The sequence below is a fragment of the Lycorma delicatula genome, chromosome 3 (assembly GCF_047948215.1).
Source record: "Lycorma delicatula isolate Av1 chromosome 3, ASM4794821v1, whole genome shotgun sequence".
Classification (NCBI taxonomy): Eukaryota; Metazoa; Arthropoda; class Insecta; order Hemiptera; family Fulgoridae; genus Lycorma; species Lycorma delicatula.
In genome coordinates this window covers 27,788,925-27,814,356 of record NC_134457.1, presented here as the reverse complement: position 1 = coordinate 27,814,356, position 25,432 = coordinate 27,788,925, and the positions used below count along the sequence as shown (strand labels likewise).

The window sequence follows — 25,432 nt, the reverse complement described above, 5'->3', positions numbered from 1 at the left end:
ATTTTTTCACAAGAGGGTAGCATAAGACTATGAAGAGAGGCAATCAGATACCAACTATTTTTGCGGAGCGCTAAGAAGCGCGGAGCATTGTGATGGGAAAAGGTTTATTAAATGTATGTTATTGTTACATTTTACTAATATTAATTATATTCATATCCATATAAGTGAAAATGTAAATGTTGGTTATCATAAATCTCCGAAAGTTCATCACCGATTGCTTTGAAATGTTGACATATCGTTGCATTCGAATACGCGCGTTTTTTTATATACCTACTGTTTATATATCTAAGATGACACACCTGTGAGAGGTAAAAACATGTTTTTTTTTTGTTTTTTTAAAGCGGTATCTGTTGGACGTAAAGCAGTACACGCTATACTAAATATTTTACGATTCAATTTCAATGTTTCCGATATGTGTGCCCGTTATAGACTAAGAAATTGCTGGACCGATTTACGCGCGAGGAAAAAGGGAGAAAGGGAAGAATCGGAAAAGGGAAAAAACCGAAAAAGGTAAAAGAGAAGAAGTGGAAAATGGAAAAAAGAAAAAAGGAAAAACGGGGAATGGAAAAAAGAAAAGAGGAAAGGGGGAAAGGGAAATAAGATAAAGAGGAAAGCGGTAAGAAAGAGAAAAGGGAAACGGGGAATTGGAAGAAAGGTAAAAAGAAATATGGTAAAATGAAAATGGGGGAAAGGGAAAACGAGGGAAATGGAGAAAGGGAAAAAGGGAAACGTTAAATTATGTGAAGTTCGGTAATGGTCATTTTGTTAATGTTTTATCTAACTTTCAATTTTGTTCAATTAATATATATTTATATATATATATATATATATATAAATCTAGTAATAGCGAAACATTGCCGGGTCTGCTAGTAGTTTATATAAATATACTAGCTCCGTTGCCCAAGGAGGCTTCAATTAATTTTTTTTTTCCTTGTGTGTATATAAGAGGTTAACGGGTGGATTACCGACAACATTTTATCTCCAAGCATTTTACGTTAGTGATTGACGGTACACTACATTTTTCGTTAGTCCGTCCGGAACGCAGATAAATGAATTATTTGGCATACAGACTCATGAGCATAACTAACTGGAGGTGCAAAAAACATGAAATTTCCAAATTAGTACCTGCTACACAAAGTAATTGCCACTATGCCTTGTTGATAGTTATAGCGAGCAGGCCGGATGATAAACTGCATCTTTTAAACTCAAAAGGCATGTTTATGTCACTGGGTATCAACGGAATTCGAGGGTTAAATGTGTCTTCTCCTGGGGTATTCCTAGTTATGATCATGGTTCTGGGCAACAGATTCTTTACCATGAATCTAGTTCTGTTGCACAGTTTTGGCGGGTCGATATTACGTAATATAATGATACGGGATCCTTTTCTTGTTGTTAATATTTGTGGCGGCATTCACGGGGGATTCCAGAGAATTAAAACCTCTGTAGGGTAATAAACACTTTGTTTCAGTATCTATTATTGTATCAATAGATAAATAGGTAGTAGAGTTACCGGGAAACATATCCTCCTGTACAAGATCATTTACATATTTAACGCTATCGCTTTTAAAAGCTAAAATGGTCCTCTCGCACAGCCATCATTGTCATTTTTGCGTGAATCCGGATATATTTTAGTTATAAGTTCGTCGAGTGAAGAGACCATGTTGCAGAAATTTGAGTGAAACGAAATTAGACCGGTAATGGGATCTACAGGATGTATTCTCCTTTTTCAAGGAACAGCGATATTGTTGTGTAAATGTTCTGCCCTTGTTTCTGCTTGTAATTGATCCCGCATGTTCGTCTTGAGATTCACTTTACGGACATGTCTCCATACGACTGAGACTTAAAATTGGCGTTTTTATCGGCTGGCTAGACCAAAAGAGTACAACAGCCTATTTATTTTATTTTTTTCAATAATCATCTATTTCCATAGTAAGGACTTTATTTTCTTGCATTATTTTTGTAAAAATATAAACTCAAAAAAATTGAGGCTGGTTAGAGGCTACACTGAGCGATTGAAAAGGGAGGTAATTTTTTTGAAATAAAATGTAGATTATAATTTTTCTCTTGTACAGGTACTTGAACTTTAGGTAAAATAATCAGAATATCTGTATTATATTGGTTGATTTATGAAAATAAGATATTTGCGATCTAAGTATTTTCTCTATGTATTTTTATCTTATTTTCATCTACGTAGGGATTTATTTGTGATCTGAATATTTTGTTCTTATTTTTATTATAATTAATAACCAAATAATATTCATTCATGTTTATATATAATTATAATTTAATTTTTAAATAATTTATTACTTTATTAAAATTCTTGAAAAACCTTAAAATGAAGGGATTTTTTTACCTTTTACGTATATATTTAATTAAAGACCGATCATTTTGTCTGATAACTCTGTTTACTTCCTTGTACGAAATAAAGGAAGTATTGCGATCGGGAAAAATTTTGGTTTTCAGATTTGAAGGATAATATCCATTTTGACTAGGTTCGGTGTGGTCTGTACGTATGTATGTATCTCGCATAACTCAAAAACAATTAGCCGTAGAATGTTGAAATTTTGGATTTAGGACTGTTGTTACATCTAGTTGTGCACCTCTCCTTTTCATTGCAATCGACTTGACCAAAACTGTCCAAAAGTCAATTTTTTTTGGATTTTGGGCTTTTTCTTTACTGCAGTAATAAGCCCTCATTAAGAGTTTCTCAACGATACAAGTGATACTTATTTTCATTGTTCCAGAGTTGTAGGAAAATAAAATTTTAACTAATGAATTATTTTAATCGTACAAAAGAAGGCACATCGGTTCGAATTCTATTTCATTTCTGTTTTTTAACGTTATATTTAATTTAAATATATTGGTTTATTAATAATTTTTCACCTGTGATTGTAAAAAAAATTTTACAATAAATAATAATTCAGTAATAACAATAAAAAAAAAAAATGAAAAAGTTTTTAGTGAAATAAAATTCTATGTACTTTTAGTAATGTGTATATGTAATTTAAGAGGCGTACAAGGAAGTAATGTGGTGTCCAAATCAAATTTCTTCAATTCATTTTGATTAATTTTTTACACTTCATTATTGTTTTATAACGTTTTTTGCTTCTTTGCTGATTGAATTGTTTTCGTTTTTCTTAAGGATTATTTTTGTTTTTTTTATAATTCCGTAAAAACAGAAAAAATATCTTTGTAATATTTATTTAATATAATCCTTTTAAATTCAACAAATTTGTTAAGTTTTCTATGCCATTGTGTTTAAAGACAGCCTACAACAAAAAACTTTTGTTTATTTGTTGAGACATCATTATTTGAATAGCTGAAATATATATTTTTTTAAATCGCAGATCGAGTTTTTCTTTTCTTTTATTTAGTCTTAGGCTATATAAAGTTTCAGGGATATGAAAGGGGGAGCAGTCTCTTTCAAAGTTAGAAACGATTCCTTTTGTTACTTTCTTAGTTAATTATAATTTTTTAAAAATAATTCGAAGAAAAAGTATAAATTCCTTAAAGGTTTTATTTCTTCTTTTTTTTTGTAAGACGCTTATATCGTGATCATGTTCCTCTGTTTATTATTTTAGATGAGTACACGTAGTAGATCTGTTGTCATTTTTTTATCAAACCAGTAGAAAAAGAAAATACTGTTAAAAGATATATTATAGGATTAGAAAATAAAGAAAAGTGAGTTATTTTTGTTGATAGGATTTTCTGATTAAATCGATACATGATAAAGTAATAATCATTTGATGTATGCAAATACTTCAAAATAATAGTTCCTTTTTAAATTATAAGTCTTTCAAATCAAAGTATCACTCACGTTACATACTTATTCGGAGAACTCAAACTTATTTTCTGACTAAAACTAAACTAAACTACATTATTTTATTTTTTGTAAAACTTACTAAATTTTCTTACTACTATTAGTATACTATGACAAACGTAGGCTACTTTTTTGCTTTTTTCTCAGTATTAATTTTTTTTTAAAAATAAGTGATTGTCTTTTTTTTCACTCATCTGTTTAATCCCCAGTTAATCTTTATTAAATGATTTAAAAATTAATTATTTCAATTAAATCATAAAAAAACCTTACTTTATTACTATTCTTCGTTCAAAATATTTTAAAGAAGCATTATTTTTGAAATTCTCTTTAATATCTCATATTATAAATTTAAAACATTTAGGATTAGTGAACGTTTGGTCCACACGGTAAAGTTTATTTACGCTGAGGTCCACAAAAATTCCAATGTCCACTCTTTTGACTGTGCATTTTATTTAATGTCCTCGGTATTTTTGTCCACCGTTAGTTGTGGTCCACTTTGTTTTAATCCACCAGATTTATTACAATAAGATTTAAGAGTCTATTTTCAGTCCACTGTGAGTTATAATATCAAGGCAGACATTGTTATCATTATTGGAAATTCAAACATTGCTTGCTCACGTTGTTAGCCGATATCATTTTGGAAATATTTTATAGAATTATGGCAGAGTTGATTTAATCGTTATAATTTTGGAATAATTCATCAAAAATTATGGCAGAGGTTTTTTATTCTAAAAGGAAAAAAATAAACCAACGTTTATTTATCTATCATTCATCTATCTGTTGACGGACGGCTGTCGTCGACAGCCGTCCGTCAACTTTTAATAATAACTTCCGGGCGATGATAACGCCCAAGCGTTTTTCGCCCACAAACAAATCTATCTGTTTATATATCTGTTCATCTATCATTGTATCTTCAGCAACAAAATCAACAAGATATCACCCAGTTGCTAGGAGGCCACATCAACAAAACATATTTAGCAAACCAAACACACATTGCTGAAGTTGCACAACGATATCAACAATATAAGGACGAACAACGCACGACAACTTATCTGAGTCGCGTATAGACTAAAGGTGAACCCTGCAGAATTGATTGATGAATGAAATCTTTAACAACTAATTAATAGGTATATGTCATAATTATTTCTGGGATACATATACAATAAATAAATGAAAAAAATTATATTTTAATTTTTTTATTTATCTCTGTAAGTTGACTAGCAAATATGGGATAGGATTTATTTAAAGGTCTTCTAGTGGACAGTACGGTAAATGGACATAAGTGCGATGGAAGAAACTGGAATATGGACTAAATAATTAATGGACATTGGATTTCAGATGGACCTTACAGTAAGTAAACCTTAGTGTGCACCAAACGTCCTGGAAGCCAATTTTAGTTATTCTCTGATCCTGGTGAAATTGAGTATATTGTTAATATTTGTCTAAAAAATGTTATATATTATTTATAAATTATATATTATTATTTGGCCAACAAATTTATTTCTATTTTCAAAATTATTTGAAGAACATAAAAAGCAAAGAAAACATCAAAAAATACTCATATCAATCACACAAAGAATAAATAATCAAACAAAGAAAGAGTGAAACAAATTAAGGATACAACAAAAGTAAGTGCGAAACGAAATGAAGAATTTTAACGATGTACAATACCCTAGAGTAGCCGATTCACCTCAAATCACGAACTTACAGATATACAGTCGCTTTAAGCGCCTAACGTTCTCGCCGTTATGCAGGAGGTTAACCGAGAGATGGTTCACGTTTTTTCAGCCCTTTTTGTATCTTGCATTGAATCGTGGTAACCTCCTTTCGAACTGTTTGCAATCCCATCTTTGTAAGTACAATGTTTATTATATATTTAAGTATTCTGTGTAAGATTTGCGTACATATGCATACGTTTACAGTTCTTTGAGGGATTTCAATGATAACCCCTCACTGAACGTCCTTTTTTTGAATTCAAATTTACTTATGGTTCCGGTAAATTTGAACCGATTGTAAAATAAACCCTGAGGAATGAAAAATAAAAAAAATATTTAAACTTTTTTTTTATAGTGATATGTTAATGGAGAAATTAATTTTAATACTAATTTATTTTCTCTTATTTGTAAATTCAGATTGATATTTTCAGTATTTTCCGCGCTGTTAGTAGTTACAGCATTAATTACGTAAATATATACTACGTCGTCCATCCGACAAAATATTCCACCGTTAACATAAGTCTCAAAACTTCCCTTTTTTTGTTGTAAAACAATTTAATTCAAAAGGTCATTAAATGAAAAATGCGGTAATCTTGTGCTACTTGTATGAATGCTCATGGTTCGTCCGCTCAATCAGTCGTATAGAGGCAAGACCAAAATTCTTTACTCCAAAAACATGATTAAGCTGAAGGAATTTTTAATTTAAGAAGTTTTTGTAATTTTTTTTCTTAAATTTTTGAGTTATTTAAATCCGTTCAATGTTTTATATAAACAATTTGTGTAATTGATAAAAATTTATCAAACTATATTATATAGTTCATTTTTGCATCCGCACAATTTTTGATCCGTTTCTGTTGCCAGTATTGTAATTCAACCCTGAGTAAAAATTTCCATAGTAGCTTTTCTAGGTAGATAGATCTGTGCAGTAAGGATGGGTAATGCACCCTTTTTAACAGCTTTATCTTAAGTTTTTAATCTAGAAAAAAAATATTTTTACAGTAAAAAAGTAGTTTCTTAAAAAAGAATCATTTATTCGTTTGGAAGGATGTGTTTTCCCAAAAAGATTGTCCCTGAAAGTTACATTTTTTCAAAAGGATAAATATTTGTTTTTTCATAGAGCTGTTATTTCGTTTATAATCTAAAGTTAAGTATAATTAAAGTTTTTAATCTAGAAAAAAAATATTTTTACAGTAAAAAAAGTAGTTTCTTAAAAAAGAATCATTTATTCGTTTGGAAGGATGTGTTTTCCCAAAAAGATTGTCCCTGAAAGTTACATTTTTTCAAAAGGATAAATATTTGTTTTTTCATAGAGCTGTTATTTCGTTTATCTTAAGTAATATCGAATTGTTATTTATTACCCACAACCCGCGACGGAACGGAGACGATATATGCGTTTGGGATAACAGTTTGTGTGTGTGTGTGTGTGTGTGTGCGCGCGCGCACGTGCGTGTGTCACAATTTTCCACAAAAACTAACGGACCGATTTCGATGCGGTTTTTTGAATTGCATATGTTTCACTTCAGAGCAGGTTCTCAGACATGTTTGACGGTATAAGTCACCGGGGGCGCTGCAGTAGATGTGTTTCTTCAAAACAGCTTCGTGGGTTTTTTAAAAAGTTTTAATTTTATCACTTGTTATTAAAAACAAAGAAAGGAAGAGTTTTATTATATTATATTTTTGACCTGAGAATTTTCGTTGAGGTTGGTTTTAACAAAACTATACGGTTTCTTATAATAACTACATTATATCATTCGTAAATAGTTCGAAATTATTTTTATTTCAGTTGGGTTTAAACTTAAATGATTTAATTCTTCTAATAAGAGTTATGTTATATAACAAAAACGTTTACAAAAAACTAATTCACTAATTAAAAAAAATAATAATAAAAATTGCAGCTGTATAAGATAGAAAAATTGGGAAATCAATACCGTTTTGTTTCGAGCTTTAGTAATGTTCTTGTAAATATTATCATTAAATATAAATGGATTCCATTGATTTATGTATTTCTGTAGTTGTTTATTCATTAATTATTATTATTATATTATGTTTACATTGACTGCTATACGTAACCGTTATTAAATTTCACATTCATGAAAATATTTGCAAGATTCGTTTCCGTTATCATTTGAATTTATCCATTTAAAGTTATGTTTATCATGTTTCGTTAACCAATATTTAAACGAGATACGTTCCTTCCACTTCACGTCGAATGATTTCCAAGTTCTCTACATATTTACCCATTGTAATAGATTACGGTGACTACGTTAAGAGTTATAAATTATTGTTTGTACGTAAAAATAAAACAGTATTGGTTCCAATTCCGTATGGATTTTAGTTTTCTCTTTATTGGTTTTGAAATAAATTTCGTAAAAACTTTTATCTACTATTTCTTGCTTCAGTGTGTTTTAATCTAATTTTTTTTCAAAAAGTTTAAATTTTTATCTGAAATTTAAAACATTTTTTCATTTAAATAAAAATTGATAAAAAATATTGATCATAATTTATCTGTTTCTGAATAAATCATTTATATTTGGTGAAACATTTTCTAAGAAACCTAATGATATATTTTTAGAATTCAAAATCGTACTTTAAAATTACTATGTATAAAATCCATAGAGAAATTCAAATACCGCTAAAGGAAAGATATTACTGAAAGAAAATTAAAATATATCATTCTGTCGACTTTTTAAAGAACTGATACCGTGTTGGCCAATCATTGAGAAGATTCCGGATTTAAATCAATGTCATGTTCGGAGATTTTTTTGGTGTTAAGAAAATTGCCTTATAATATTCCTCCTTGGAAGGGGAGTGACGCAGAGATTCTTCATGTCACCAATACTGTTTAGTATATATATAGAGGAATTTTCAGATTATATACTGATCTGAATAGGAAAAGAAGAATAAAGATCGGTGGAAGAAAAATAGAATATATACGTTTTGCTGATGACATAGTAGTACTTGCAGAGAGTTCAAGTAAACTAAATAAAATGCTTGATCACTTAAAAGTTTGCAAAAGTCAGGGTATGAGAATCATACTTGATTCGTGGTTGGGTTTCAATTAACCCATCTCAGAAACGGTCGACCTGAGACTGTACAAGATTACACTTACGCATATCATCCTCATTCATCCTCTGAAGTAATACATGACTGTAATTCCCGGAGGTTAAACAGGAAAAAAGGAAGGGTATGAGAATCAACAAAAAGAACACAGAATACGTGGTATTAGGCGGAAAAGAGGACAGGACTGAGATTAAGAAAGGAAAGGAAATTTTGGAGCAAGTGAAGAAATTTTAGTACTTAGGGAGCTTTATAACTGATGTCCTGAATTGCATAGCATAGATTAAAACAAGAATATGAAGAAGTAAATAGGCACTAAATAAGAAGCGAAGTTTACTGTGTGGAAAGTTAAACTTAGCGTTAAGGAAGAAGTTAATGAAATGTTTTATTTGGAGTGTGACGCTCTGTGGAGCTGATACGTGGACTGTGAGAAAGGCAAACAGAAAACGAACTCTGGCTTTTAAGATATGGTTGTGACGCAGAATGTAAATATCAGATTGCAAGACCATCTAAAAAATGAAGAAGTGTTAAGAAGAATTTTAGAGAATAGGAAAATGCTAAATGTGATTGAATACAAGAAAAGGAACTGACTAGGACGTTGTATGAGAAGAAGGTTTTTATTAGTGGAACCGATAGAAAACTTGGTGAATGGAAGGAAAGAAGAGATTTCAAATGATGGGTGGGATTGGGAAAATATACTGAAACAAAGAGATGAAGCAAAGGATAGAACGAGGTGGAGAGCAGACGCCGTGACAGGATCTGTCCTAATGGCAGAACACTATGATTGAATGAATATTCCTCCATCCTAGCTTAAATATATATATATAAAACACACTCACTAGCTCGCATGCTCGCTCGCTTACAAAACCTGATTAAGTACGTACATATATACCCGTGCATAATTCTCTCCTTCATTAAAAATATACCTTTTAAGTCTTTTACTTTTAAATTAAATTTTTAATTGAAATCATTTACTTTTAACTGACTTCAAGAAATAAGTTTATTAGTTTGACCTTCAAGTCTTCTATTTTAGGTGTGTTTAAAGCCTGATTTGTATAAAATGGACCGATTATTATGATTATTTTTGAATTTCAATGGGATGTTCTATGGTGATTCCGATATAGATATTATCCAGATAAGTAAAATGTAATAAAGTTTCAAAGAAAATTTGCGTAATCATTTTGATCAATTTGAAGATATTTTATACTTGTTTTTCATTATCATTGCTTAGTATATGACTTTTTTCACGTAATAAAATTTGAATGAAATGCTCTCCTGATATTCAAAATATTTTCATTTTAAATTCTAAATTGACTAATTAGAACACTTGCGGTTGATTTTAGTATTATAGTTATTTTATTATGAAAATTAGATTTAAAAATGACTTACTTTATGAATGTATTTATAAAAGCTTAGGAGAGAAATTGATACTTCAGCTTAGTTTTCTTACACTAGAGAACTTTAGTTCATCTATTATCGGTAATTTTTACTTCCTTGTACGAAGTAAAGGTAGTGTAATCGCGAAAAATTACAATTTTAATTAATGAAATATTTTGATTACAAGAGGAAGATTCATCGGTTCGAATCCAAATTCATATACATTGTTTTTTAACTTTTTTTTTAATTTTTAAATATATTAATTTATTTAATAATAATAATATTTAATAATAACAATAAATTTTTTTTTTTTTTAAATTAGAATTTATTAGTGAAATAAAATTTTATGTACTTTTCATTTAAAAAAAGAAAAATGTGTATATGTAATTTAATACACGTACAAGGAAGTCATGTGGTCTCCACCTCAGAATTTGATTTATCAACTTAGAGATTTAAATTGATTTTTGTGTCAGTTGCAAATGGAGTATCATTAAGCAACTTTTTTCTAGGTCGATAAACATTTTAATTCAACATAAAATTTTAAATATCCAAGATTAAAAGGTAATAAAATAATAAATAAAGTTTAAAAACGAAACGAAAAGCAAAAAATTATGTTTTTCCAATTTTAATTTAAACATCAGTAATTTCATCACATCAAATTAAGGGTACGTGTAAGTCAGTTATTTCATTTTAGGTAGATTTCATAAGACAGCTACCTATTGTAATGGGTACCATGATTTGACTTCCGGAAAATTTTTACATACCGTGTTTCACATCACTCAGACCTCAAAACCACCGTCAGCTCAAAAGTTTATATACAATTTATAAATTTTTACTTTATAAATATCGTGTTCACACTTTCTTGTGGACACGATAACTGCCGTAATTTTACGCCAATCACTTTCAAATTGTTCCCTAAAAAAAAAAATCGACCAAAAATCTTGGTTGAGAACGGTAACGGCCAAATTCGGGCCATGAGGCTGGAAATGAGGTGGATTTTTCGAAAAAGTAATATATTTCTATAACTCTTTTATTAAGTAAAGTATTGAATTCATTTAAAGTTCCTACGATTCTTTGGATAAGGGCCTAAAACTTATTACAGTAAAGTTTTTGCATATCACTAACCATTGGCCCAAGAGGTGGAAAAAATTGGATTTCGAAAACAAAAAAATATCGTACCTCCCTTAATAGGCACAGTATCGAATCGGTTTATAATGGTCGTTAGTCCTCTAAACATTACCTAAAAATTTTGTCATTCTTATGACAAGGGATGACCAAAATGTTGTTGGAATTGTAAGATGGGGCTTGTCGTATGCTAAACATGTGAAACTTTTCTTCACATGTAACTATTGCTGAACTAAATAAATTTGATGTTTTTCTTAACTTTAAAACTGGAAATCTTTTTTATCCTTTACTTTTTTTTTTACAGTGTTGCGGAGAAATACCATTTACGTACCCCCCACAAAGTGGGGGAGTGTCGGACTTGTACAGGTTCGGCTAGATGTAGTTATCAGAACCTATATGTGCCCGTACCCTACCGACTAAAACTCCTATTTCACCGTATCTCCCCACCCGAGGCCGGATCAACAGTCAAGCATAGCACAACCTCGGGGTTGTCTTTTGGGCTCAGGGGGTCAAGAGTCCCCGTGCCTCATCACCAGCACCCATCCGCACAGATGCAGACGAGTGATGGCTCTGCAGAGGGCTGTCCTTCACCTCTTCGCTCTCTGTTTGGTTTACGTCTTGTGGTCTTTCTAACCACCAGTAGTGTATGTTACACATTGACGCTGTTTTGTGGAGGTTATCCCTCATCTCTTGTCATTCCGTCCTCTCTGCTTTTGGTTGTGAATACATGCGTTACGTATCTCACCACAGTGTTAAATTTATCTCTGCTGCTTAACACAACCTGTATTATCGCGTCAGTTGTTATAGGTCCGGTGACGTTGACGCATCTGCGCCGTTCACCTTCCCAGTGCCTACATTCGAACATGACGTGCTCTGGGGTATCGGTCTCTCCGCAGTATCGACATAGTTCGTCATCTGCTCTTCTCCTACCATGGAGGTAGGTTCGGAACAAGCCATGGCCCGTCAGTAGTTTGGTCAACCAGTAGTTCAAGTTTTTATCCTTTACTTAGCACCGGTGAAATGTACCTCCGCCTTCTGACGTGCCGAAAGGGATTTTTATTTTTGTTATGTAAACGAGAACCAAATCAAACTTTTAATTTTATTAAAACAAATTAATACGATTTTTTTTAACTAAAATTTCCATATTATGTAAATTTAATTGCTTACCTAGTTTAAATTTTTAATTGCTGTCATTTTTTAATATTTAATAAGATAAACGACGATGGAATTAGAAACTGGTTTTGATTTTACGCTGGACTTAACTTCACTGTCAATTTAGTTATTTAAGCTTAGACTGCAACTGCATCACGTTATAATTAGCTTAGGTTTACGTAGTTGAGGATGATAAACAAGAGGTAGAATATTGGTGAATAAGGTGGAATATGTTGTAGTAGAATATCGTTGAATTTTAGTATTTAATTTTATTTTATTTATGTTTACCCTATTTATGTTTATTTCATGAGTAAATAATTTAAAATTAAAAATAAGAATAGGAGCTGTTCACGAAAAAATTCCGGATTCATGTTTTCTAAATTGCGTAAAAAAAAACTAAGAACAAAAAAAGATTACTTTTGTTTTCTAATGAAACGAAAACATATATATTTATATATTTCTTACGGTGACACTTAAGCTGTGAAGAGGCTAACTGTTTCACAAATAATGACATTATTTTGAAAAAAAAAAGATTAAGAATTTTTTTTTAAATTATCCTATAACAATTATAATTCACACGACATAAAAAGCACAACACCATAAAAATTTAATTCAGGATTAAAAAAAAGTTGTTGTCTATATTCTTTCAAACCCATACCAAATAGATTTTTTTCTAGTTTACATTTATGACACTGGGTTTTTATTTGAATCTATTTATATCATTTTTACATTTTTTGTAAGTGTTTCCTGTAAATTAAATAAAATGTAAAAAAATAAAACAAAACGTTGAAAAATTTAAATCGACATTATTATGAAACCGAAATAAATCGTAAAATCTTATCATTTTTTTCTGTTTTAATTACTTTTATAAATTTCTGATTTTTTTTTTTAAATAGCGCCAAGTAAAAATCATTTAATTTTGGTTAGTGATAAAAAAAAAAAAAACAACAAAAAAGCATTCAGAGACTAAGTAAAGAATCTGCTAAGAACGTAATCTAAATTAATTGGAATACATACAGTCCTTTATATTGTGTATACTTTTTATTATCTATCTAATACCATAAAATTTATAACTATTTTCAAATGTTTTTATACATAAAATCCTGAATTGTTTATTTCTTAATGGTACGATAACCGAAACGGTTGTAGACAACGTGATATAAAACATGAGTCATTCATCAAATAAACATTCCTCATGCTCAAGAATACTAAGCATTTTATGCTAGAGTTAATAGGAAAATTTTCCAGTTATGGTTCTCATTAAGCTAATTTTACTATTCTCAATTATCAAGCCAAGTCTAGAAAAAAGAATACGACATTCACTATGATGAATATCATTCATCACCTCAGGGACTGGATGTGTGGTGAACAATAGCAGGACTCAGAGAGTGTGACTTTTAACTATTATATCTTCTAATTCAGGTCGTCTTAATCCATTACGGGCCGAAGAAATGATAGACCAATAATGTAAAGAAAAAAATGGTTGTTCAAGGCTGGGCCTTGTACTTCTCCCATGTCATTATTTTTTTTTTCGCCCTAATTAACACCACATTCTAGCTTGATTATTAAATATTATAACGAACATTCAGACGAACGCTGACGAGAAATGCTGCTGCCTTTTAACTCCGACTTATGAAAGCTGAAAAAGATACCAGGAGATTTTTCTAATCAATCAAAGATATGTAAATATATGCAAAAATTAAAAAAATCTGATGTGGACACTCTATGACTTTCTTGTACACCTATTAAATTACATTTACACATTTTTAAAAGTACATAAAATTTTACTTCATTAATAACTTTTTTTTATTGTTATTATTGAATTATTATTTATTGAATCGTCTTTTATTGGCAGTATAGTCGATGGCAGTCAAAAAGGGGGGTGCGCAACTAGATGTTACAACAGTCCTAAATCCAAAATTTCAACATCCTACGGCTTATCGTTTTTGAGTTATGCGAAATACATACGTACAAACATACATACATACGTGTTACAGACGTCATGCTGAAACTAGTCAAAATGGATTCTGGGATGGTCAAAATGGATATTTCCATTGAAATCTGAAATTTTTCGCGATAACAATACTTTCTTTACTTCGTAGAAGAAAGTAAAAAGATTTTAAAGTTTTAAAAATCTTTGCTAAGAAGATAAACTTAAATGTATTCAACTTTTGTTTGAATTTCATTATAAGGTTTTTTAGTTCCCAAGACGCGCATTGTTGTAAAGTGATTATTTTTATAATACAATTTTATTTTAATTTTTAAATTAAACCTTACTGAAAGAATCTTTTCGTGAATTTTATTACTTACAGTGTTTTAAAGATGATCAAAGGTACAAACTAACAAAAAACATAGTCGTAATGGAGAATTTCAAACTAAATATATAAGAAAATTGAGGACGGTGAAACTTTTATATTTTATTCTCCGGAGCTTTAGCTGGTGTAATAAGGGAGGATCTTCCTTTGAATATTGTATTTGTTAAAAAAAATAATAATACGTAAACACACGGCGGATTATAAAATTATTTACCAGTTTTTCCCATTAACGGAAAATGAGTCAAAAATTATGTTTAGTATTTTTAATTGAAGCCGTATTTTATTAAACAATTTAATTTATAATATAAATATTTACTTATTTTGATTTATTTTTTTTTGTTTCAGGAATTTAATCAGTATTGGTGGTAAGTTTTTGGAATTACATTTTTAATTAAGTTAGTTTTAAATATTTTAACTTCTTTGAGTCTAAAAAATTCTAAAATAAAGTTTTAAAAATTCCGTCCTTTTTTGCTAACGACTGAGATGTTCATCTTAGAAAAATTCTATCCTAAAATTATGATGTGGAAGCGTGTGTGTTTGGAGGAATTTTTCAAATAACTTTTTCTTTTAACAAATTAGTTGCAGTATTATTGAAGTGATACTATATTTTGGAAAGAGACGTTTTTACTTGTACCTGTTAAAGGCTGTTCAGAAAATGATAATATGTGATATTAATTAGGAAATTAAAAAATAAAATACTACAACTTTTGAAACTTTGAGGTACTATCTTACTCTTTTACTGTTTCTGGTACTCTTTTACCTTCTACCTTTTACTGGTACTCTTTTACTGTTTCAATATTTTCATTTATATTTCTTAAAAAAATATGGTGTGGATACCACATGACCTCCTTGTACGCCTATTAAATTACATATATTTTCTATTACTTATTTTTTTAATTTTCTTTTCATATTTGTTTTGTTTTTTTGTTATTATTGAATTATTATTTATTGTAAAAATTTTTGTTACAGTCAGAGGTTAATAATTATTAATAAATCAACACATTTAAAATAAAAAAGAAGTTAAAAAAAATGTATATTAAGTCGGATTCGAACCGATGTTTCTTCCCCTTCTAACTGTCAAATATTTCATTAATTAAAGTTTTATTGAGCTATAACTCTGGAACCAATGAAAATAAGTAGCATTTATGATATATATCGTTGAAAAGCTCTCAATGATGGTTTATTACTGAAGTTAAGAAAAAGTCCAAAATGATTGCAATCTAAAGGGAAGGTGCACAACTAGATGTTACAACAGTCCTAAATCCAAAATTTCAACATTCTACGATTAATAGTTTTTTAATTATGCGAGATAAATTCGTTTGTACAGACATCACGCTGAAAGTAGTCAAAATGGATATTTCTGTTGAAAGCTGAAAACCGAAATTTTTCGCGATTACAATACTTTCTAGTACGAATAATAATGGATTCAAGGGCGGTGTATGAGGTATAATTTTCTTTTAATTTATAACATTAATTTTTCAAGTTGTTTTATTTGTAAATGAGTCATTAATAAAAAAAAGATTTTCATCCGTAAATTCAGGGGAAGGAGACCAATCTTTAATTTTAAAAGTATATCATTTTTTGTCAAAATAATTTAAAATATTGTTATTTGAAATGTTCATCGTTCAACTTAAGACAAAGTTGATATTCGTACATTACCATTCGTTACTAATGATGTTATTGTTGACAAGTACGATGTAGTAAAACGCAGCAGTGTGAAATTTCTGAATTTTAAAAAACTTTTAAGTGCTTCAAGTAACATTGTAAGAAATTTATTATTTTTCTTATTAAGATAATAATTATTATATATTTTATGATAAGAAGAGTATGATTTCTATGTTGAGTACTGTTAACATTTCTTTGCTTCATGAAGCTTAGAAAGTAAACAGTATTCAAGGTAGTGTTATTTTTCATTTGTTCTTTTTTTACAATGAAATATTCTACATTTAGTTTATCCCGTAAATTTACAGTTAAATTTTATGAATTTTTGATGATTTTTATCGATGAAAACACGTTTTAATATAATTTATAGTGTCTCATTTTCAGTGACAAAAGTAAAATTGCAATAAAACAAAAAGTATATGTAATATCAACCAAGTTTTTTCCTTTTTTTGTTTAAAGGTGATAACATTACGGTTATGTTCGAAAGACTGTACCATTCATCTATGGCTTTTCTTGACAAAGCAAAGTCAACCAATAAAAGTTTAGGTGACATTCGCCCAAATTCTCTTGAATTACACTAATAACGCGTCAAAATTTGCTTCCAAGTCATCAGTCGTTAGTGGATTGCTGTAATAAACTTATATTTTAAGATAAACCCAGAGAGAAAAGTTTAAGCGAATCATATCACATCATCTTAGTGGCCAATTGGTATTATCATTTCAAGTGAAATTATCGATTTAGTAAACCTTTGACGCGATAACTGTATTTCTTCAGCAGTGATGTGATATGTAGCAGACCACCTTCTTGAAACTAACTACATCTCATTCAAATCAAAATTTTTCAAAATTTGCAAACAAAAAATCACGGAATCATATCTCGATAGCGTTCACCATTTACTGTAACTTTCACATCTTGCTCATTTTCGAAAGATAATGACTTGATGATACCACCAGCACATAATCTACACCTGATTGTTTCGGATGTAATGTTCACTGGAATCATTTTTGGAGTAAAATCTTCCCAAATACGGCAATTTTTTTTTGTTTATGAAGCTCTCAAGTCCAAAATTAGCCTCATCTGAAAAGATGACTTTTCGATGAAGATTGGATCAACTTTAGTTGCTCTAAAATATAATAGCAAACCGTTGACGTAAAGAATGGTTCCGTGGATTTAATTTTTAAGTTACTTGAATCTTATATGGGTGTAAACCAGGATCTTTACGTAAAAATATTGTTGTTGGAAAAAGGTCCAGTTCTTGTGAACTATATGAAATTGATAGATTTCGATTTTCACGAACACTTACACTTACAACAGCATTATTGTCTTGACTCCTTCCATTTCTTTTGTGAATTGATGTTTCACCAACAAATAGAGATAAATTCTTTTCGAAATCTTTAACCAAACGATGAATTATGATCTATGCACACCATAAATATCGCCAAGTGCATGATACGTTGCTGTAACCGATTCCATATTTCGATAATAATCTTTATGATTTGTTGAGGGGAGTAGCGTTCAATGATGATTTATCATAAATTACTGTAAAAAAATGACACTCGAAAAACCTTTTTACAAATCAACATCGCCACCACAATCTGTCAACTTTGTGCGATCAATTTGAAATACTCCTTATAACTAAAAAAAAAAATAAATCAGGAGATGATCATGTATAATTATACAAATGACGTGGGGTTAATTTTATTCAAATTTGTAAAAATTCTTAAGACTTTATCAATATGTCTTCAACGGAATATTATCCTGATATTATTGTCACCAACAAAAAGTTATACAGTTCTATCAATAAAAAGAAAATTAGAAACGCATCAAAATCCAGCAGCAGTTGCCTCCTTGATCTTATCTTTAAAACATAATCGATTTCAAAAATAAAAATAAAAAATAAAGTAAAAATAAAAATTAAAATAAAAATAAATTAAAATTTTAAAGAAAATCTAACTTTCATGTTTATCACTGGAATTGAGATAAATTTAAAAATCTGTTGTATAAAAATTTTGAAAAAAATATTTTTTGTTGCTTCAATTATTAACGATATTTATTGAAAGATTTTTATATCTGATTCGTTGTTTTGCTGTGTGATTAAAGTATGGTTCTTAAATTTTCACAAGATAGAATTGTTATGAAAAATCTGATGTGGACAACGTATGATTTTCTTGTACGTCTATTAAATTACATTTACACATTTTTTTAAAATGAAAAGTACATAAAATTTTATTTTATTAAAAAATTCTGATATTTTTCGTATTTTTTTTTGTTTTATTTTTATTATTGAATTATTATTTATTATAAATTTTTTTTTACTATCACAGTTTAATAATTATTAATAAATCAACATATTTATATTAAAAAAAAAAGAAAAAAGGAGTTGAAGTCGGATTCTAACTTTATTTTTTGTTGCTTCAATTATTAACGATATTTATTGAAAGATTTTTATATCTGATTCGTTGTTTTGCTGTGTGATTAAAGTATGGTTCTTAAATTTTCACAAGATAGAATTGTTATGAAAAATCTGATGTGGACAACGTATGATTTTCTTGTACGTCTATTAAATTACATTTACACATTTTTTTAAAATGAAAAGTACATAAAATTTTATTTTATTAAAAAATTCTGATATTTTTCGTATTTTTTTTTGTTTTATTTTTATTATTGAATTATTATTTATTATAATTTTTTTTTTACTATCACAGTTTAATAATTATTAATAAATCAACATATTTATATTAAAAAAAAAAGAAAAAAGGAGTTGAAGTCGGATTCTAACCGATGTGTGTTCCTCTTGAAAGATCCAAATATTTCATTAATTAAACTTTTATTTGGCTATAACTCTGGAACAAATAAAAACAAGTACCACTTATGATATATTGTTGAGAAGCTCCCAACAAGGGCTTATTACTGCAGTTAAAAAAAAGTACAAAATCCAATATTTTTGGATTATGGAAACTTTTGGTCCAGTCGATTACAATCAAATATGGAGGTGCACAGCTAGATGTTACAGCAGTTCTAACTCCAAAATTTCAACATCCTACGACTTATCGTTTTTGAGTTATACGAGGTACATATGTACAGACGTCACGCCGAAACTAGTCAAAATGGATTCAGGTATGGTCAAAATGGATATTTCTGTTGAAATCTGAAAAATGAAATTTTTCGCGATCACAATACTTCCTTTATTTCATATAAGGAAGTATAAAGGTATCTTTACATTATTCTTACAAATTAACTTGCAGGTTAAAAAACTTCTGTGTTTTTATAAGCTAATGAATTAATTATTTTGTTAAACTGAATTTTTAGAAATTACCTTTATGTTACTGACCCTTTCTTCTTTCTCTTTTTCATTCTACGTGTATTTGTGTTGCGTGTGTATGCGCGTGTATATATTATATACATATATATATCCAACATATATATATACACCATATATATATATATATATATATATATATATATATATGGTTTTTAAATGGTAACCAATGTTTTAATTTAAATTTTGTGGTATCTTTAAAGTATATTTTCTAATTGGGAAAAAAACAAATGCAATTAAATATAATTTTTCTTTCTTTTATCGTTACCGCCCATTTTAGGATCACGCTTAATAATTGACTTTTAGAACTGTCTTTCATTTTAAGTTGTATTTTTTCTTTCTCGTTTTTGACCACTTCTTATTAGAACACTCTGTTCAATTTTCTGGATCCCTTTATAGTCTTGATCCTTCTTTTTGAATATATTCTGTACTCTAATTTTTGTATTTTATAAAGTAGCTGGATAAAGAAAATATATAAGAAAATTCTTTAAGAAAAGAATCAAGAAAATTATTTAATAAAAATAGTTGAATTATTCCTTGATTTAACTGTCTCAGTAGATCTACAGCTGTCAGTAAACACACATATTTTTGTTTCTGAATGAATGAATGAATTAACTATAAGAGTCATCCAAAGATGTGTCATACTTCTTTATTTTTTTGATAATAATGTGTAATAAATTAAGTTTTTATGTCGGTTATTAAACAACACTATTGTTCTGGAAGATACTTCAACAATTATGTTTGTTACGTATGAATTTTTATCGCTTTCTTGCTTATTACTTCTATGCAATGTAACATTTTTCTGTTTAATAAGCTTTTTTAATGAATATTTAAAAAATAAAACAAAACTGATCCCTATGTGATTTATTTTGCATATGATTTTTTTTTTTTTTTGTTAAAAAGTATGAATATTTTTTTTAAATATATTCAACAGAATTTCGAGGGATAAAATAAAAAGATAAACCCATTATTTTCCTGGTAGTTGTTAAGCTGCTTTATTATATAACATTTTTTGCATCATCAATATCGTATGATGTTATTCGTATTTTAAATTTAAAAATCATAATTAATTAATTGATATTATTTATTTTTTATATTAAGTTAAATCTCTTTTATCATTATACATATTAGTCAGCAAACCGTTGTATTTAATTTATTTTACAATATATAAGTGGCTCTTTAAATTTATATCTTTCATATAAATACGAGTATATACATTTTGATAACGTTAATAAGATACTGTTTCCATTAGTATAGGTTCAACAAACGTCTAGTTGACTGGGTTTCAAGTCCCAGTGAAATCAAGAGAAACAGAAATTCAGTCGAGTATTTTACTGGGAAAATTGAATGTAATAAATTATTATATTAAGTTACGTATGCCAATTTTCAAGCATTATTCGTACCAATGCGCTCTGTTTAAATTGAAAATGATAAATTTGAAAAATGAACAGATAGTGAGTTTAGTAATCCACTTGAAAATTAACTTTTATTATATACTCAAGTAAATGAAAATTGTATGATTTATTTATATACTTTATATTAAAAACCTATCCAGTTTTTTTAACAAATAATGATAATATTTTTCTGTGTTCATATAAATATAAATTGAATAAGCAGTTCTTTTTTTTTTTTTACATTTGTACAAACATATTAGAGTAAACGCAAGCGTTAAAGCGCTACAGTAAGAAAAAAATTTATAATTTATTTCCTGTCCGTGGAAAAAAGTTAGCGTCATCTGTGGCTCATAGACCGAGGTTGACACAACTTGATATGAATAATACACGCCACATTTTTTATAACTGCTGTAACAAAAACTGTAGGAATTATGGAGATAGCTACAAGTAAAGGTCGTTTCTCAAGGGAAAAATGGAAAAGATATATATATATATATATATATATATTCTTTTCAATGTAATATAAATATATACATAAATCTATATATATATAAAAATGTTAAGTTCGTTTGTGTACGGCTTCAAAAACTCAAAATGTTCTGCCCGATTGAGCTCAAATTTTAGCACGATATATAACCCGCATCAAAGATTGTTTTCATTTATTTTTAATAAATCTATCTATCCATTTTTAATTTGTACAGTTTTTTAATAAATAAGAGGCTAATAAATCAAATGGAAATGTAAACAAAGGAAAACCAATCAGATCAATGCAAGATGGCCGCTATCAAACACAACGACCAATCACAAAGAGACCGTATGGCCGTTGCCAATGTAAACAAAATCACAACTGATTAAGTAACAAATTTCTTTGAATTATATTTAACAGCTAAAACATCTGTATTTTATTTAAAAAAAAACACCAAAACAAAAAGAAAAGCCACCAAGAAGGATGACTTACAGTAAATAAATTAAAACACCCAACTTTCTTATAGCCCAGATAGACTTAAGACTATGCAAATAAAAAAGTCGAAATAACCAAATACACAGAAAATAATATCTCTACATAATGACCAAAAAATCCTTTGTTAGTTTATTTTTTTACATATATATGACCAAACATATATATGTAAACAAAATTCACAAATAGTAACACTGAAACCACACAACTAAGTATTCGTTTTTTTTTTGTTTTTTCTAACCTCCGAAACCACCGTTATGCATTGCTTCAGATGATGATATGAATGATTTATAGCGTATGAAAATGCCATGCCTGAACGGGATTCCAACTCGGAACCACCGGATTAAAGTCCGAGACGTTACCACTCGCGCCACGGAGGCCGGCAAACATATTCGTTAGGAACCGAATAAAAACACGACTTACCAATATGGCGTTGTGTGTCAAACCAATTTTAAACGGACTATAATTACTTTTAATACGCGAAACCCTTTGCAATGATTGAAGATTAACTTAAACCTCTTCAAAAATTATTCCTTTTGAACTAAGCCACATTTTGATATCATTGTTTTTCTATAACACGGCTGAAATTCTTTTCGTTTAATGATAAGAAGCGTTGTCTCAGACAATAACCGAATTCTCTTCCAAAGGACATAATACACCGCTAAACTATTTCTAAATAATTCAAATTCGTGTAATTTTTTTACGAATCGCGTTTTTATCAAAATCTCACTTTTTCTCAATTGACCAGCCAGGTTTTGTTTTCTTTGGAGACCGTAATTCATTAGTAGATTCATACTCGAGAATCACGTTGTACACTGAAGCAGCACAAATTCTACTTACGCTAGCAGTGTATTAACATCTGAAATCAACGCCGTTTGATTATTCTGTAAATTGTAAGCATTACTCTGCTTTTGTAAGCATTTAAAATGACGTGTTTTTTTGCACGACTTAAGGGCTTCTTTTCGCAGCCCACAAATCTTCATGTATAAAAATGTTAAGTTCGTTTGTGTACGCTTCAAAAACTCAAAATGATCTGCACCGACTGAGCTCAAATTTTAGCACGATATATAACCCGCATCAAAGATTGTTTTTATCTATTTTTCGCATCAGTCACATACCCGCGACTGCGAGAAAACAGTTTTTTTAACGGTCAGCTGTGTACCAGTGACCGTGCCGTCTGCCGGAAGCGATGAGAACACTCGCCATACTAGCTAACGACAACCGCAGTCACATGTGAAACAATACCTGTTCCCAATTACATTGTTTATTAACAAAAAAAAAAAAAAACACATATAAACTTGCATCTGATTCAGATTATTATACAATCTGAATTAAATATTCACTTTAATCGAGGTACTCTTTTGTGTAATCGTATCGTGATTGAGCTGCGCCTTTCACCAAGCTCTGAATTTATTAGAAAACGACCAACAGTGGGATATATGTATTAATGACGCGTGCAACACTGCACATCCAAACCAAATTCGCAGTTATATTGACCGCTTGCTTCCCTTCATCTCCCACAAAGTTACGGGAAAGATATCTATCGCATATAGCTGAGGATATTATGCATAGAGTACGCCTAGAAAATACCAATATGACCATGGAATTTACAGAAGGTATTTACAACGAAGCATTGATAAATATTGAAGACAAGTGCTTAGCTATTGCAAATAAAGTTCTTAGTCAATTGGGAATGCCAGCACCTACCCGAGCTGCGATTGCTTCATTTGATGTGGATTTACGCCGTGAACAGAGTTACAAAATTGGTTTTGTAACTATTGTTACTCTTTACTCTTATAAAGGTATTTTCTATAAACGGAAATTAATAATTTACAATAAATTATATAATTAACAATAAATAAGTTAATTTATTGTTGATTGAATTCACATCAATATAATTTGTAAATAAGTAGTTTCTTTTTTATTCTTTATTATTCACTGCTTATTCCATTTTTATGTCTTTTTTCCCGGAAGGAATAAACGACTATGACACTGAGAATGCTCCCTGAAGTGATGTCTCGTAACTCTACATTTTAGTTTAAAAGTTTCGAATTGTCCACTCCATGAAGGTTAGGGACGTGGAAGGCACATCAGTTCGAATCAGACTTCGTCTCCTTTTTTGTTAACTTTTTTTAAAAAAATAATTATGTTGATTTATTAGTAATTAATTATTAAACTCTGATTGAAGAAAAAATTACGATAAATAATAATTCAAAATTACGATGATAATAATAATGATAACCTTAAAAAAAAGAAATGAAATTTTATATACTTTTGATTTAAAAAAAAAAATGTGTATATGTAATTTAATAGGTGTAAAAGGAAGTTGTGTCGTGCCCACATCACATTTTTTTACTTCCTTGTACGTAGTAAAGGAAGTATTGTGATAGCGAAAAATTTCGGTTTTCAGATTTCAAGGGAAATATTCATTTTGACCATCCCTGAATCCATTTTGACCAATTTCGGCGTGGCGTCTTTATGTACGTATGTATCTCGCATAACTCAAAAACGATAAGTCGTAGGAAGTTGAAATTTTGGATTTAAGACTGTTGTAACATCTAGTTGTGCACTCCCCTTTTGATTGCAATCGACTCAACCAAAAGTGTCAAAAAAGACCAAACTCCAAAAATAACTGGATTTTGTAATCTTTCTTAACTGCATCAATAAGCCCTCATTGAGAGCTTTTTAACGATGTCATAAGTGGCACTTATTTTCATTGGTTGCAGACTTAAATCCAAATAAAATTTTAATTAACGAAATATTTGGATCTTACGGGAGGAAGGCGTATCGGTTCAAATCCGACTTCATCTCCTTTTTTTAACTATTTCTTTTTTTTTAAATTTAAATATATTTATTAACCTCTGATGGTAAAAAGATGTGTATATGTAATTGAATAGGCGTACAAGGAAGTCATGTGGTGTCCACATTAGATTTTTAACATTAACATTTTTGTATTATTCTTTGTGGATTATTGAAGTACGAAGGTCTCGTATACAGAAAAAGCAAATCGATTTGATATATGAGCAATTACTAAATTTATTTTTTTATGTTCTCATACTTTTTTAATGTCCCGTAAATATTTATTATAAAAATGCATATCAAATAATAGTGCGATTTATAAATATATATTTTTTTTTTTCATAAAAATGCAAAATGAAAACGGTGATAAATAAAAAAGAGAAGAAAAACTATTTGCTTTTATCAATTAGTTACCTTAATTTTGTAAAATCTACAACAAAAGAACTATATAATGCCATTAAGGTAAATATTACAAACTATGTTCATTAAATCCTTTAACATATGTCTTTGAAAATCAATAGAACTAGTTAAGATTACTTCGTTAGATAAATTGATTATATTTACTCTTGCTTTGAGAAAGATCAATCTTCCTTCATTTAGTCAAAAATAGTTAGTTGAGTTAACTAGTTCTAAATTGATTAAGAAATTGATAAGATAATCTTGTACGTATGATTTAAGTCAAAATACGTTAATACGATATTTAGTGATATATAAACTTCATTTATCATAACAAGATAAG

General features: G+C 29.1%; 1 protein-coding gene across 2 annotated transcripts in view; it reads left to right on the top strand.

Annotated features, from left to right (window-relative positions):
• Nucleotides 1–25,432, top strand: part of LOC142321485 (high affinity cAMP-specific and IBMX-insensitive 3',5'-cyclic phosphodiesterase 8-like) — a 1,158,933-nt gene that overhangs the window by 513,580 nt on the left and 619,921 nt on the right. For both annotated transcript variants that reach the window (XM_075359602.1, XM_075359603.1), the window contains exon 5: nucleotides 14,907–14,926. The gene's annotated coding sequence lies outside the window, so the exon portion shown is untranslated. The remainder of the gene's footprint in view (nucleotides 1–14,906; nucleotides 14,927–25,432) is intronic.